A 13473-nucleotide genomic window follows, 5' to 3' on the forward strand; every position below is an offset into this window, starting at 1 on the left:
AGTTAGCTCGAAATATTTTACTTTGACCTTTTTATTTCATGCACCATTTCAAACCAAGCTTATAACATTAAAGAATCAAAAACAGATTAACAAAGTAAAACTAAGCCCCTCTACTCTTGAACAATATCATTTTTTCCCCTCCCAAGTAGTGAGTGAGTTGCTGATCTGTATAAAGCCATACATCCACTGTCGGTAATATTTTAGGTCTTTGCTTGTTATATCATCATGATTCACTCTGTTTACCCTGAATGCAACATCTGCCTCACATCAAACAACACTTTTCCTTCTAGTTTGCACTTCTTGATGTTCTTTTTTCTAAACATATTCTGACATTTTCAAGATTTCTGTAAGGGAACATATGAAACGGTTAAAAACTATGCTGGTCTTTCAACTACAAGGTTTCTTACAACAACATCAGCCAAGACAGGAGTGTTGCAAGGATCTTAAAACATTGAGGGTTTAGCCCAGCCCCGAATTCTTTTGGATTTTCACTTTATTATTTTTACAGAGAAAATAATCTAAAATGTCATACATTATGCCTTACCTCAAGGTTGAAGTCAGAAAAGGATACTAAAAGAAACAATCAGTGCAATTTGATTAGCTCTTGTTGGTTCCTATTTTTTATTTTAAACAGAAGGAGTCAAATGAAGACTTCCCTTTGTGCAAGTGAGCTTTGACATTTGTAACTTTGAATCTAAACACTATATAGTACTGATAGATTACTACTCAAAATTTATTTACATGGATGAACTGAAACACCACCGTAGTCGTAGTGTCATTGAACGACTGAAAGCCCAGTTTAGTAGACATGGCATCCCGTGGACAGATGATCCAAAGTACACTGCAGAAGAGTTCAAAAGCTTTTGTGAGAAATATGGTATCTCACATCAAACTTCATCACCTCACACGATTCACGCTAATGGAGATGCTCAGACGGTGAAGAAACTGTGGAACAAAACAGTAGACAATCATTTAGCGTTGCTGGATTACCGTACCACCCCCCCTCAAATCAGTTGCTTTGTCACCTGCTCATCCACTGATGTGCCTGCAGCTAAAAAGCTTCTTGTTCCAAAAGCATACTGACAAGGTCAACCAGCTGCTACTACTAAAAGTTAGCATACTGTGGGTGCATGAATCAAAGCTCTGTTTCTGCTAGGGCTACACCTCCCTTTATTTAGCTACATTTGCACCAATCCAGAGTCCAGTGGCTGACACCACAACAGATACATGTATACTTTGGAAGCGTCTCTGTGCGATCACAGCATATTTAATAGCCCAACAGCCCAACGACTGTAACTGGCAGTGAAAAGCACAACATGTTTGTAGTTCCAATGTTGATAAAACCTCAACGTGTCAAACTTAAAATGTGCAATCCTGCTTAGTGGGTTTAAAATGGACTTGTATGGTTTGGAGGTAATTTACTACAGGGATGTTCAGCCTGCAGCTGACCAGCCCTGATCGTATAAATACAGCAGACAAAGTGGAACAAGTATCCATGAGGGTGAAATGGTGGTTTTCCTGTCTGAAATCTAAAAAAGTATGACCATAAAGTTTTCAAAAGGAAGGTACTATCATCAGAATAATGATGAGAGTTCGAATCATTATTTAAGGAGTTGGAGCAGGTGGACAATCAGTCAATCAGTGCCACCTAAAGGCATGAACTGACAAGTAATTCACCACAGTATTTACATGATCATATCTTACCACAAGAGGTCAGTAAAGGGATTAAAAAAAACCAACAACAGTCAAATTAGTTCCCAGAGCTTAAAAATGTTTTGGAAACTTGTTGCCTCAAAAAACAAACAAACAAACAAACAAAAAAACAGTACTGAGTACTCACTCTACATCCTGACTCAGGAGAGTGAGAATAGAACAAAAGATTAAAAAAGGAAAACAACACACAAACAAACAACTAGTCACCACTTAAGTTGTTAAGCTCCCCTATTTGAAACCACAACCTTTGGCTGTGTTATGTCTTTGTTGGAAATCTTCTGTTTAATCAAAAACATTTTTAATTCAGTGTCTTTTACTGTTGCATGTCATCCATACTCTGACGGATTTTGCCCCCTTTCAACAACTTTGTGAATAAAAATGTACAGGCACAAAGTCTGGTCAAAGTGTTCGTGCTTAACACGGTGCTGATCCTAACTCAGTAAGCTGTTGTGGAAATAACAAAAAAAAGTAAATAGTGCACAGCGTGCGGTGCCTTTTTGTTACCCACTGATCACCGGTTACAAGTTGACTTCTTAAATTAACCTGTTTTTATTAATATTTCAAACATCTTGTATCTGCTTTTGTCTCATCTCTCATGCAGATTTCAGACAGGAGAATCACCATTTTACCCTCATTCTTGCTCCACTTCATTTGCTGTATTTGCTTTAAAAGCTTCGCCTCAGTGCCGTGACCCGGATTCGAACCGGGGTTGCTGTGGCCACAACGCAGAGTACAAACCACTATACGATCACGGCCGGTCAGCTACAGGCTGAACGTTCATGTAGTTGATCACCAATCCACAGGAGTCAATTTTAAACCCACGAAGCAGGACTGTACATGTTAAGATTCACACGTTTAGGTCGTATCAACAATGGAACTACAAACATGTTGTGCTTTTCACTGCCAGTTACAGTCTGGATGTTGCGTTTTTTCTTATTCCACCATAAAAGCCTGGAATCTGCATGTAACAGCTGACCTGTACGATGTGCAGAAGAACACCAAAATGTATTTACAGTCAGACCACGAGACGTCCTAGTGTTAATGCAGATACTGTTACTGTGCCATGTGAGTAAATGAGTGCATCATTGACACAGATTTGAGGATCTATATGAAGAAGAAAAAGCACAATACAGACTGTAAGTGCAACAAAAAGTCCAGGTCCCTGTGTTCTGCAGGGCAGTTTCTGCTCTCTGTTCAGCAGCTTCTTCTTTGTGCAGATACTCCGGTCTGGAAAGTTGAGGAGATCTTTTGGAGAGAATCCTGCTGACAGAAGGGATTAGTGTACTCACCAGTGTCACCTGATCTCTGACATCACCACAAGGAGACCCCTGCATTGAGCATTTACACTGGTGTATGATAAATAAAGATGTGGACTTTTACACCAGAGATGTGTCTTTCAGTCCACCTGCTCCCACTGCTTATGAAACATATGTGTAATTTAAAAATGATTGAAACTGTAATCATTATTCTGATAGTACAAAGACAACAGACAGGGCTGGACTGGCCATCAGGCATACCGGGCATTTGCTCAGTGGGCCGCTCGTGATTTTTCGTTTTTATGGGCCGATGGGGGTTTGTTTCTTTTCTTTTTTTAACGGTGTAAATGAATGGTGGTGGATTGGCCAGTTGGTCATGAATGACTCTGGGCTGGACCAATTACAGCCGAGGAGGTTGGACTTTAAAGTTGAGGTGAAAAGGAACGTGATTTGTCCAGTACTACTTCACGTGCTAGAAAGTTGCTAATTCAATCATGAAACTGATCAATGATCAGCTGATCGGCTTTTCTCTCTGTGCCAGAAAGAGGAAACCGGCGGAGGTCGCGCTAAACAACAGCAGCACGTTTAAGGTGGATCAGCTGTTGTTAGGATTTATTTAATATTACTTTCAGGGGCGGATCTAGCAAAGTTTTGCCAGGGGGGGCCATGTAGGGCATTACCAGGGAAGGGGGGGGCACAAAGAAATACTTTTATTTCTTATTCTCATTTAAAAATGTCTAGCTTTTAATAAATAATTATCTGAATCTTACAACCAAAGTTTTCATCTAATGTAAAATGTATAGAAATCCATTATTGTATTCAGTAAATATTAAGTCTAGTATATACCCTAGTAAGTTATATTATTCTTTCCTTTGGGAAGGTACCATCTGTGCAGTCTGCAATTCTGTTGAAGAAAGATGTTGAATCTATTTAATTACTTGAGAATAATAATCGATTTCTATGCATTTGTTTTATATGTGCATTAAATTAAAATCGGTTTTGTCAATTAAGCATCTTGAGGCAGAGGGTACGGGAGTGGTTCCCTATTTTTCTTCTTTTCTTTTTGTGCTAGGAGTTGGCAACCCTATTAGTTAGGTATATGTAATTATAAATTAGGTTGTTTTATATTTTTGCTGAGAACTGTTTAGAATACCAGAATAGGGAGGATGGTGTAGGTTTAAGTTTATTATAAAGGCTTTATGGCTTTTCCTTTAATACCATGGTGGGCCAGTCACTAGTCAAAATGCCCGGGCTGATTTTTTGTCCCACTCCAGCCCTGGTTGGTAGTTATATACAGTCTGTATAAGTGTGGTTAATATAATATAATAAACATTTGTAAGGAGATGACAGTTACTGTGAATTTACAGCAGTCACACAGTGATTAGTAATAAACAGAGCCAGTGAGAGTGAGTGCATTTAAGAAAGTGAGTGATTCAGGTGTGTCAGTTGGTTTGTCATCTGTTTTTGAGTGTGGGGGAGAGTTAGAATTTCTTGGTTTTAAAGCTAAGTTAGAAATATTTATAATGTAATTTCCAAAACTTGCATATGATCTGTAATTTGTTGCAGATCTACTGACTGTCACGTAGCATCTGGAGCAGTCTCAAATGGAGGTCAGTCCACTACTGCCACCTGTGGCCAAGTGCCATAGCCTACTACTAGATTAACTCTTGACACATCTGCAGTAGAGGCTGAGTGGCTGCACTTACATCTGGATCATTCAAATCGACCCACAAACATGTTGAAAGATACGATGCCAGCAATGTGGATTGTCAGGACTAAAACCAGTCATTAAGCAAAGACAACAGGGATCATTTGTTTCTGTTTATTTAGCATGCACAACATTTGTAGTCGCCTTCCGTACAGGGGATGTCCACGCACAGTGTGTGGTACCACCTTCCGCAGAAGGTGCATTCAATCTGTAAGAAAAATTAGATTGTCACAGTCATGCATCTAAAGTCAGGCTGTTGAGTGAAGCAACTAAACATGTTTAAATGTGCAGATACTGCAGATTTCTGTCCAAAAGTCTATGGATCACTCAATGTTTCCATGCATCCCTTAGTTGCTTCAGTGTCTTTAAAGTGCAGAGGCACACAGGTTACCTCAACTATAATTTTTCTGTTGGTGCATCAAACTGACATGTCACCCAGCAATATTGAAGTAACCCATTCAGAGTGCTTCAGGCTCTGGTATTGATTTGGTTATTTTACACACTCATCGGTTTCTGCACCTGAACTTCTCTCACCACAGGCATGGCATAGCTGGGAAAGGTCTTTGAAAACATATGCCAGAATGAGGATATACATATAAATGCGGACTATACTGACAGAATGTGTTGTGAGAACACTGATCAAATATTAATGTATCATATATTTGTGAAATAGGTATTTATTTTGTTTTTGCTGTGAAATGATATACACAAAAGGAGTGGGGATTTGTAAAACTTCAAGTTTTAAGGTGAAAATACACAATTGCATGTCATGTAGTTGAAGGTTTTTTTTTTGTTTTTGAAAGAACGGAAAACACTTAAAGTTCCAGATGTATTGTGCATGAAATGAATTCAAACGTGGCAATAGAGCCAGGTGCAGATGTGTGTCAAAGTTAATCTGGCTGTAGGCTAGGCTATTTGCTGTTTTGTCGGTAGCGGCTCCTGAAAAGCAAGTCTACCACACATCTGTTTGACCAACGCCAGTTGATCTGCAATGCCAGTTAATCTGGAACACCGTTATCGTCACTCCCAAAACTCCGAACTTTCAACACGGGCTGAAAGACTCAGCGTGGCTGCAGCTTGTTGTTATGTCAGCTTAAATCAGTCATGTGATTTGGAGGTGCAGCGTGTCCGTGGACCCCAGAGGGTTAGTAACATATTAATTAACATATTAATTGCTTGGAAAATAAACTCATCCTGAAGATCAAGAATTCCCATCATGGAGAAGAAGAAAGCTGGATGCCAGAATCGCGGGTGCCTTGAAGGATGTTAGTCGTCTAACAGAGGCACAGAAGGGCATCATGAGATACGGGTCCTGGATGATGTAACAAAACAAAAACAAAAAAAGTCAACAGCAGAGGTTGAACGATTTAATGATTTAATTGATTGATTGATTGATTGATTGATTGATTGATTGATTGATTGATTGATTGATTGATTGATTGATTGATTGATTGATAATACTTTATTCATCCCGAGGGAAATTGGGTTAAGGCTGCCAGCCGTGCCAGCGCCATCTTACCCTCCGACCCGTGTTGTCCGACCATACATACATTACACAAAACATCACATGGGGAAGACAGGTCAGAGAGGTATAACAATGGAAAATGCACCACATGAGGAAAGATAAGGAGAAAAAAATAACTCCCCCCAGACTGAGCTCCAACAGGGAGATCAGTTTGAGAACAGAAAAAAAAACACCTCCATTTGGTCTCCAAAGTCCCATTCAGGGTTTATTCTTAGCTGCATGCAAGAGTGGAAGAACAAATTTTTCCCCCAGTGGCCCTAATCCTCTTCCATAGGACCGCCCTTCTTCATTCCACCAACCTTATTTAAACCCAGCAAAAACTGCAGTTAGACTCATATCTCCACGTAGTCCTTTGCTCCGTGTAAATCAGGTAGTCCTCTGGATTTGTCCTCGGTTTTGTGTGTGTATAGTTTTACTTTCCTTTGTCTTTGCGTCTTGCTTTGACTTTCTCGCACACAGCAAGTAAAGCGTTTTATGTGTGTATCACTTTTGAATAATGTGTTCTTGTGAATAAAGTAGGTTGTACTCTCATATAAGCGAGCAGAGAGTCGCTGTTGACAAGTTTCTGAAACGGGCTGCACCGTGTCCAGTGTCTTAGCTTCAGTGGGTGGGGCAGCTCCGGCTGTTGTTTCTGTATGTATGCACTCTCCTAAAAAAGTCACTTTTTCTTGATGCTTTAATCTAAAGTCTTTTGTTGTGTTTCCTGTATGTAACGCTGTAGCAGTTTAACGGTTGTTTGCATGTTACAGGAAAACACGATCAGCTATGTCCGCCGTCAGCAGCTCAAACACAGCCTTTGCCTTGGAGCGGTTCCACACTCTGAGCCAGACAAACCCTGCTGGGAACGTCTTGGTCTCTCCTCTGAGCATCAGCTCAACCCTGGCCATGGTCTACCTGGGAGCTAAAGGAGACACTGCAGCTCAGATGGCTCAGGGCAGCTCACTGTTACTTGTTACCTGCACCACCATCAGTTGATCAGCCAGCATGATCCCTGTGCAACTTCAAGCCCTCGTTGCGTTTTAAAAGCAGTTATGGAAGCGTTGAGCTGCCACCCAGGCAAAAGAAAAATCGAGCCATATCACATTATAATGTCAAAACTTCATTGTTCTAACAATATACCATCATGTAAGTACAATATACTTATTCTGAAGAATATGTGAGATTTGTTGGAGTTAATGCTACTCCAAAAGCACTCACAACAAGAGAGGTTGAAGAAGCCTCTGCTACAGACTCAGAATTAACAGAAGTGCGAAGAGCTATTGAAAACGGACACTTTGAAAAATGCAAAACATGTGCACCCATTGCAAATGAACTGTGTGTCATCGGCTACATAGTTTTGCGGGGAACTCGCATTGTATTGCCAGAAAACCTCAGAGCTCAAGCACTTTCACTAGCTCATGAAGGACATTTAGGAATTGTTGGAACCAAACAGCATCTCAGAAGAAAAGTTTGGTGGCCAGGGATGGACAAAGCTGCAGAAAAATTTTGTAAAGCTTGTCACGGGTGTCAAATAGTAGCCAGACCAGATCCACCTGAACCACTGAGAAACACACTTTTACCGGATGGACCATGGCGAGATGTGGCGGTAGACTTACTGGGACCGCTACCTTCAAACCACTCAATACTTGTACTGATAGATTACTACAGTCGGTACTATGAGTATGATGTAATGTCATCTACAACTGCTGAAAAAGTCATTGACTCCGTGTCTGCTAAATAGCAGACACGGGCTACCAGTTACCATCAAATCTGATAACGGCCCACAGTTCAAATCTGAGTTGTTCAGAGAATATTGTGAAACTAATGGAATCAAACATATAAGAACTACACCAAAATGGGCTCAAGCAAATGGAGAAGTGGAACGTCAAAATGCATCATTGATGAAAAGAATCAGGATTGCACCAGCCGAAGGACTTGTAACAGTGTATCGCAGCATTGAACATCCAACCACAGGCAAAAGTCCAGCAGAACTCCTGTTCAACTGCAAAATGAGAGGAAAGTTACAGAACATCAGTGAGGCAAAAACAACGGAATTGGACGTGCGTGACAGAGACGCTGAACAGAAAGGAAAATCTTTCTGCTGATGAACGAAGGGGAGCTGAGTATTCAAAGGTTGACACGAGAGACACAGTGCTGGTTCAACAAAACAAAGTGGACAAGTTTCCAACACCATTCAATGCAACACCACACAAAGTTGTAAGCAGAACTGGAAACCAAGTCATTATTGAATCACCAACAGGAGCTCGCTATCACTGGAATACGACATATGTGAAGAAATACGAGACAAATGAGACCAGAGAAAGACACTACGAACAAAACACAATACCTGAAAGGGAGGAAGATGAAACACCCACAAAGACTGACACCTTCACTCCAACACCACAAGAGGGCTCCCAGGGGCCAGAGAGACCAAGTAAATCACAGAGGGCTAAAAAGATGCCTGAGAGGTTTTGTGATTTTGTGGTGAAATGAACTATAATATGTTAAGGTGAAGAGGCAACTTAAAATTGGCAAGTTCCAAGTTCATATGTGTATGTCGACATGTATATATTGGAAAAAAAAAAAGGTACATGTGTGGTGAGACAGTTAGAAAATATAACTGTTAGAAAGTAAGACAAGAAAGAATGTTCAATGTTGGAACAAAAAAGACATCAAAGTTATTACGACTAAAGTTTGAGTCTAAGGAAAAGGGGGATGTCGTGTATTGATATATGGCTATGTCTTATTGTGGTGACTTTTGAACCGGATGTTGTTGTCAGAAGGAGGCCTCGTTAAGTGGCTAGTTGTCAGATCGACAGTATTCAATAAAGCAAGATAAAGACTGATAGGTTTGTAGCTTGAACCTATTCGCTGGAACGTTGAGGACAATATAATTACACAGCAAGCAAGACCCGAAGTAGGCAAAGTTCTTCATGTTACTCATGCATGAGGGAGACCTGCCTGGAGCCAAGTGTCGTTCCACCACTTGACCTCCGTCAGACTCTCAGCCAGGTTCCCCATAGCACTCCTTTTATTGTGGTTACATGAATATGCATAGGGTCATTAACATATAGCATCTTACATAGGTATACATGTGAACAAAGAATACTGTGTGTGTGTGTGTGTGTGTGTGTGTGTGTGTGTGTGTGTGTGTGGTACTGCTGATCAAAGGGTCATATAACATGAAAGCACAAAAGCAAACATCCTTGGTCAGGAAGAGGGTAGTCTCCCCCTCACCCTAGATGGTTCACCCTAGATAACATGGTGAGGAAGTCCAGCAGTTAAAGCACTTAGACTAAAACAGACGTAGCTACGTTAATCCTACCATAAAACAATAAGACAAGGTACGACCTCTCTCGTGCTCCCAAAGTGCTCTCTAATGCACACAAAGTTTGCAGACTATCACTACACAATTGATTATACACCTCTAAGCATATATGGTTAAATATCTCTAAGCATAAATGACAATCAACAATACAAAACCTAACAAAGACCGTGCTTTATGTCCTGATTTAATTCAGAGTGCTCTGCCTAATTCAGTAATAAGGTGGGCACACAACAAGTAGGAATCAAGCTCTTAGAATTTTGCGAGGCGTCTGACGACAAGGGGTGTTCGCATGAAAATGATAACAGCAGGTATTGGTGAAGGGGGACTTTTAGGGGCGTGAAAGAGGAGTGGTCCCGCTCCTGAAATTCAATACACTTATTTAGATTATTGCAATGATGTTGTGTGTATTGTGTTGCTCTCTTTTTGCTAGTTTTCTCTCTTTTTTTCTCGAAACAGGTGATTGTGGTGATTGTTTTCTTTTTTTAAGTCCCTTCTCTCACTGTCACTCTTCACCTCAAATAGACCAATACGGCTGTGATGATCCACTTGGTAAAGTAAATCCATTGGTCATCGTTCTTGGCCCTCAGACAACAATTCTGATGGCTAAAGAACCAAACAGGACCGGCAAAAAAAGAAAAGAAAAAAAGAATTGGGTATTGATATGGTTACATCCTGGAATTAATACTATATGTTATGTTAATTCTGACATAAATGAAATCCAATTAGAAACTTCTGAAATGCTGCATTTTCAAATTGTGAGCTAAGTAAAGGATGGCTACAACAGAAGATGAACAGTGAATGAGGCCTATAAGAAGGCGTAGAGTAGCTGAGACAGACGGTTAGACCAGCAGGTGTTTTGGAAAGCAGTGGCCATTCATATTTCACAGTTCATACACTCCAGTCCAGCATAACAGCTTGGGTGATGGGTAATGCAGTAGAGGGCTTAAAGCTATAGTTTTATTACTTCCTGTTTCAAAAGTGTGTTATAAGACCTCAAATACAGTTCTTATTGGTCTCACACTTTGTGTAAAATCTGCAGTAATGTTCTCGTCTCTGTCTGGGCAGGAGTCAGCCAAATCATGACATCATGGTCTGCCACTGTCCATCATGTCTGTTTGTTTGTTTGTTTTCCCCTCCACTGTAGCGCATTCTGTTAAATGCAATCTGATCTTGTAAGCTGGAAACCGGTGCTGATGTCATATGTATTTGAACAAATGCAATTTGGTGTCAAATTGTGCAAATGTGCCTGAAAACTAGAATCCATAGTGGAATGATAAAACAAATTACAGGACTGATAAAATGAGAAGCCTTTGTTATGCTAAGAAATTATGCCAAGGTAGTATTGGAGGTATAGGTTTCCTAGTCTCCTTATTATTTTATAAATAAACATGTTACTTCCTTAAGAGCATTGTAGGAAATGGATATTTGGAAAGTTAAATATTATAAAACAAGAATTGGAAATTATTTTGAAAAGTGACATTAAACAGTGTCTCTCCTGTTTTTTCCAAAGCAGATATTGGCAGTAGGGAATGTTCATGGGAAGAGTCTTCTATTGAGATCTTTAACCTTTTTTGTTTCCCATTGCAGTGAAAGAGTCATGATATGATAGTTTCATCCAACACATCAATTCTGAGGATCCAAAGCAACACCAAGGGTGGGAACCTACATGGTTGCTGTGCTCTAAAGAGGGCCTACACGAGTAATATTTACAGGAACATGTAGAAAGTTGCTGCATAATGAGGTTTGATACTCTCATGCTGAAGAGACACTACAGCCTCTGCTCACAGTGATGTACGATGTGATCCCTGCACAGCTCATATGCTGAACAAAAAACTGCTAGGACAGGTAATCAGTCCCCTGCTGGGGCAGATTGGGGAGTAAGCAGTTCATTCAGCTTCTTAAAATAAGGACGTCATGTTCTCTTCAATGATTTTGTGTGTTTCTCCGTTAGTACACAATTGGTCCAGTACAGATTCCAATTGTTCAGGCATTGTTCCTGGGTCTGAAATGCACTGAGATGTCGAGCTTGGAAAAAACTCTCCTGAGTTTCTCTGATACACCGGCTACATAGGGGACGATGTTCCCTCTAAGCTGCACGTGTGCACAATTGTGCACTGCTGGCACAGTCTCTACGCACAGAAAATCTGCGTTGCGTACAAAAAAAAAATCGAACTTGATTTGAAATTAAAACTAATACTTTAACATTTCTGTTTTGCAGTGTTAGTCAGTAAGTGACTGGCTGCTCCCGTATGGGATTACAACGATGCCACTTTATCCCATAGTCCAGCCAATGATGCGATTCGCATTCGTATATACATCGTTGACAGGATATGACAGCGTCCTTATGTACCGACACTGATGTTTTAGCTAGCAAAGTGGCATGGCTGATGTGGAGTGAAGCCACGTTAATGACAACGTGTACAACCATTGGAGATGTGAGCAGGACAGACGGAACAACTGACGGAAAAAGTGTGGACTTGATAGGCCATGTAAAACCAGAGCTATGATAAAAATATCTGCAATGTTTGGTTTTCTTCCTGAATACTGTCGTTGTTTATATTTACTGCAGGAAGAAACAGTAAAACCGGCGTTTTATAAGGAAAACGCTTCAAAGCTCCGCCTGTGAGCAAAAACAAAACCAAATATACCCCCACCCTTTCCTATTGGTCGAAAAATGTATCATGTCGACCAATCAAAAAATGATATGGCAACATGGCATTTAGTTGTTTAGGAAGGGGGAAGGTTTAGGAGTGACGGCGGTGTTTTGAGATGTGAGAGATTTTCAACATTTAGTGCAAATCTTGTGTAGTTAGTGTCATGGTCCTGGGCCATGTGGGCCCAGTATTCTTAGTTTTCATGTATTTTTGTATTTTGTTCTTTATTTAGGCCATGCTTCCTGGGTTGATCTGTTACGTTGTTCCTTATGTGTTTTCCCTTCGTGACTCTTACCCCCTGTGTGCCCCTCTGTGTATTTATGAGCCCTCGTCTCTCTTTGTGCTTGATTCTATGTTTTCCCCAGCCCGTTATGTCTGCGTTCTCCCCGTGCTCTCTCTCCTCCTGTTTGAACCTCTGTGTACTTCCTGCTTTACTTTGCCCATCTCCCATCAGTGTTACGTCCACTCCTGCCGTGTCTTGTTATGATTATCAGTGTCACCTGTGTTCCCCGTGTGCATCCACTTCCCCTGATCTTCCCTCATGTGTATTTAGTCTCTGTGTTTCGTACAGTCTGTGTCGCGTCGTCTGTGTTCCCACCCTCCATGTTTCCATGCCCGGTCTGTTGTATTCATAGTCTTACCTCAGTTCATTCCCAGTTTAGGTTTCTGTTTAGTTATTGCTTTTGAGCTGCCCTCATTCTTGTTTGTTTCTCTTGCGTTACCAGCCACAATAAAAGGCTCGCTTTTGTTTAAAGTTTACTCCCGTGTCACTCGTGTCTGCACCTGAGTCCTCCACGCACTCTCCACACGGTCTGTCACAGCGGACCGTGACAGTTAGTGTGTAGTTAGTGTGTAGTTAGTGTGTAATGTAGTCAATAGTTTTGTTGTGTGTGTCAGAACAATGAGGCGACTGCTGAGTGTTACAGGTGTTACAGCAGTGATACATCTCCTGTTGTCAGGCCTGCAGGTATCAGGCTGTTGTTCTCCTTCATCTCATAGTTGACAGAAATTATTTTTTGGAGTGGCACAAATAATTTGTGTGGCATCAGATTTGATGCAATTTGAACAGCTGATTGTTCTCTAAATAATTTAAAATGTTTATTTAAAAAAACGCCTTGGCTGCATTTTTAGGTAAACAGCTGCAAAAAACTTTGTTGTTTGCATAACTCAGTTACTTTTTTGAAGAAGTAACTATATAATTAATTACCCAACATTGGTCATTATTTACTGTATTTTGCAGACAGAGTTACAGGACTCTCTCCCAGACCACAGACTCAGACTCATAATGCAAGTCAGAGCTTTATAAAAAA

General features: G+C 40.6%; 1 non-coding gene across 1 annotated transcript; it reads right to left on the bottom strand.

Moving 5' to 3' along the window:
• Positions 1-2396: 2396 nt before the first annotated feature.
• trnah-gug (transfer RNA histidin (anticodon GUG)) lies at positions 2397-2468 on the bottom strand. Its single transcript has one exon. It is a non-coding gene; the product is annotated as a tRNA-His (tRNA).
• Between the last annotated feature and the right edge of the window lie 11005 nt (positions 2469-13473).

This window comes from Astatotilapia calliptera, chromosome 22 (genome assembly GCF_900246225.1).
Source record: "Astatotilapia calliptera chromosome 22, fAstCal1.2, whole genome shotgun sequence".
NCBI lineage: Eukaryota > Metazoa > Chordata > Actinopteri > Cichliformes > Cichlidae > Astatotilapia > Astatotilapia calliptera.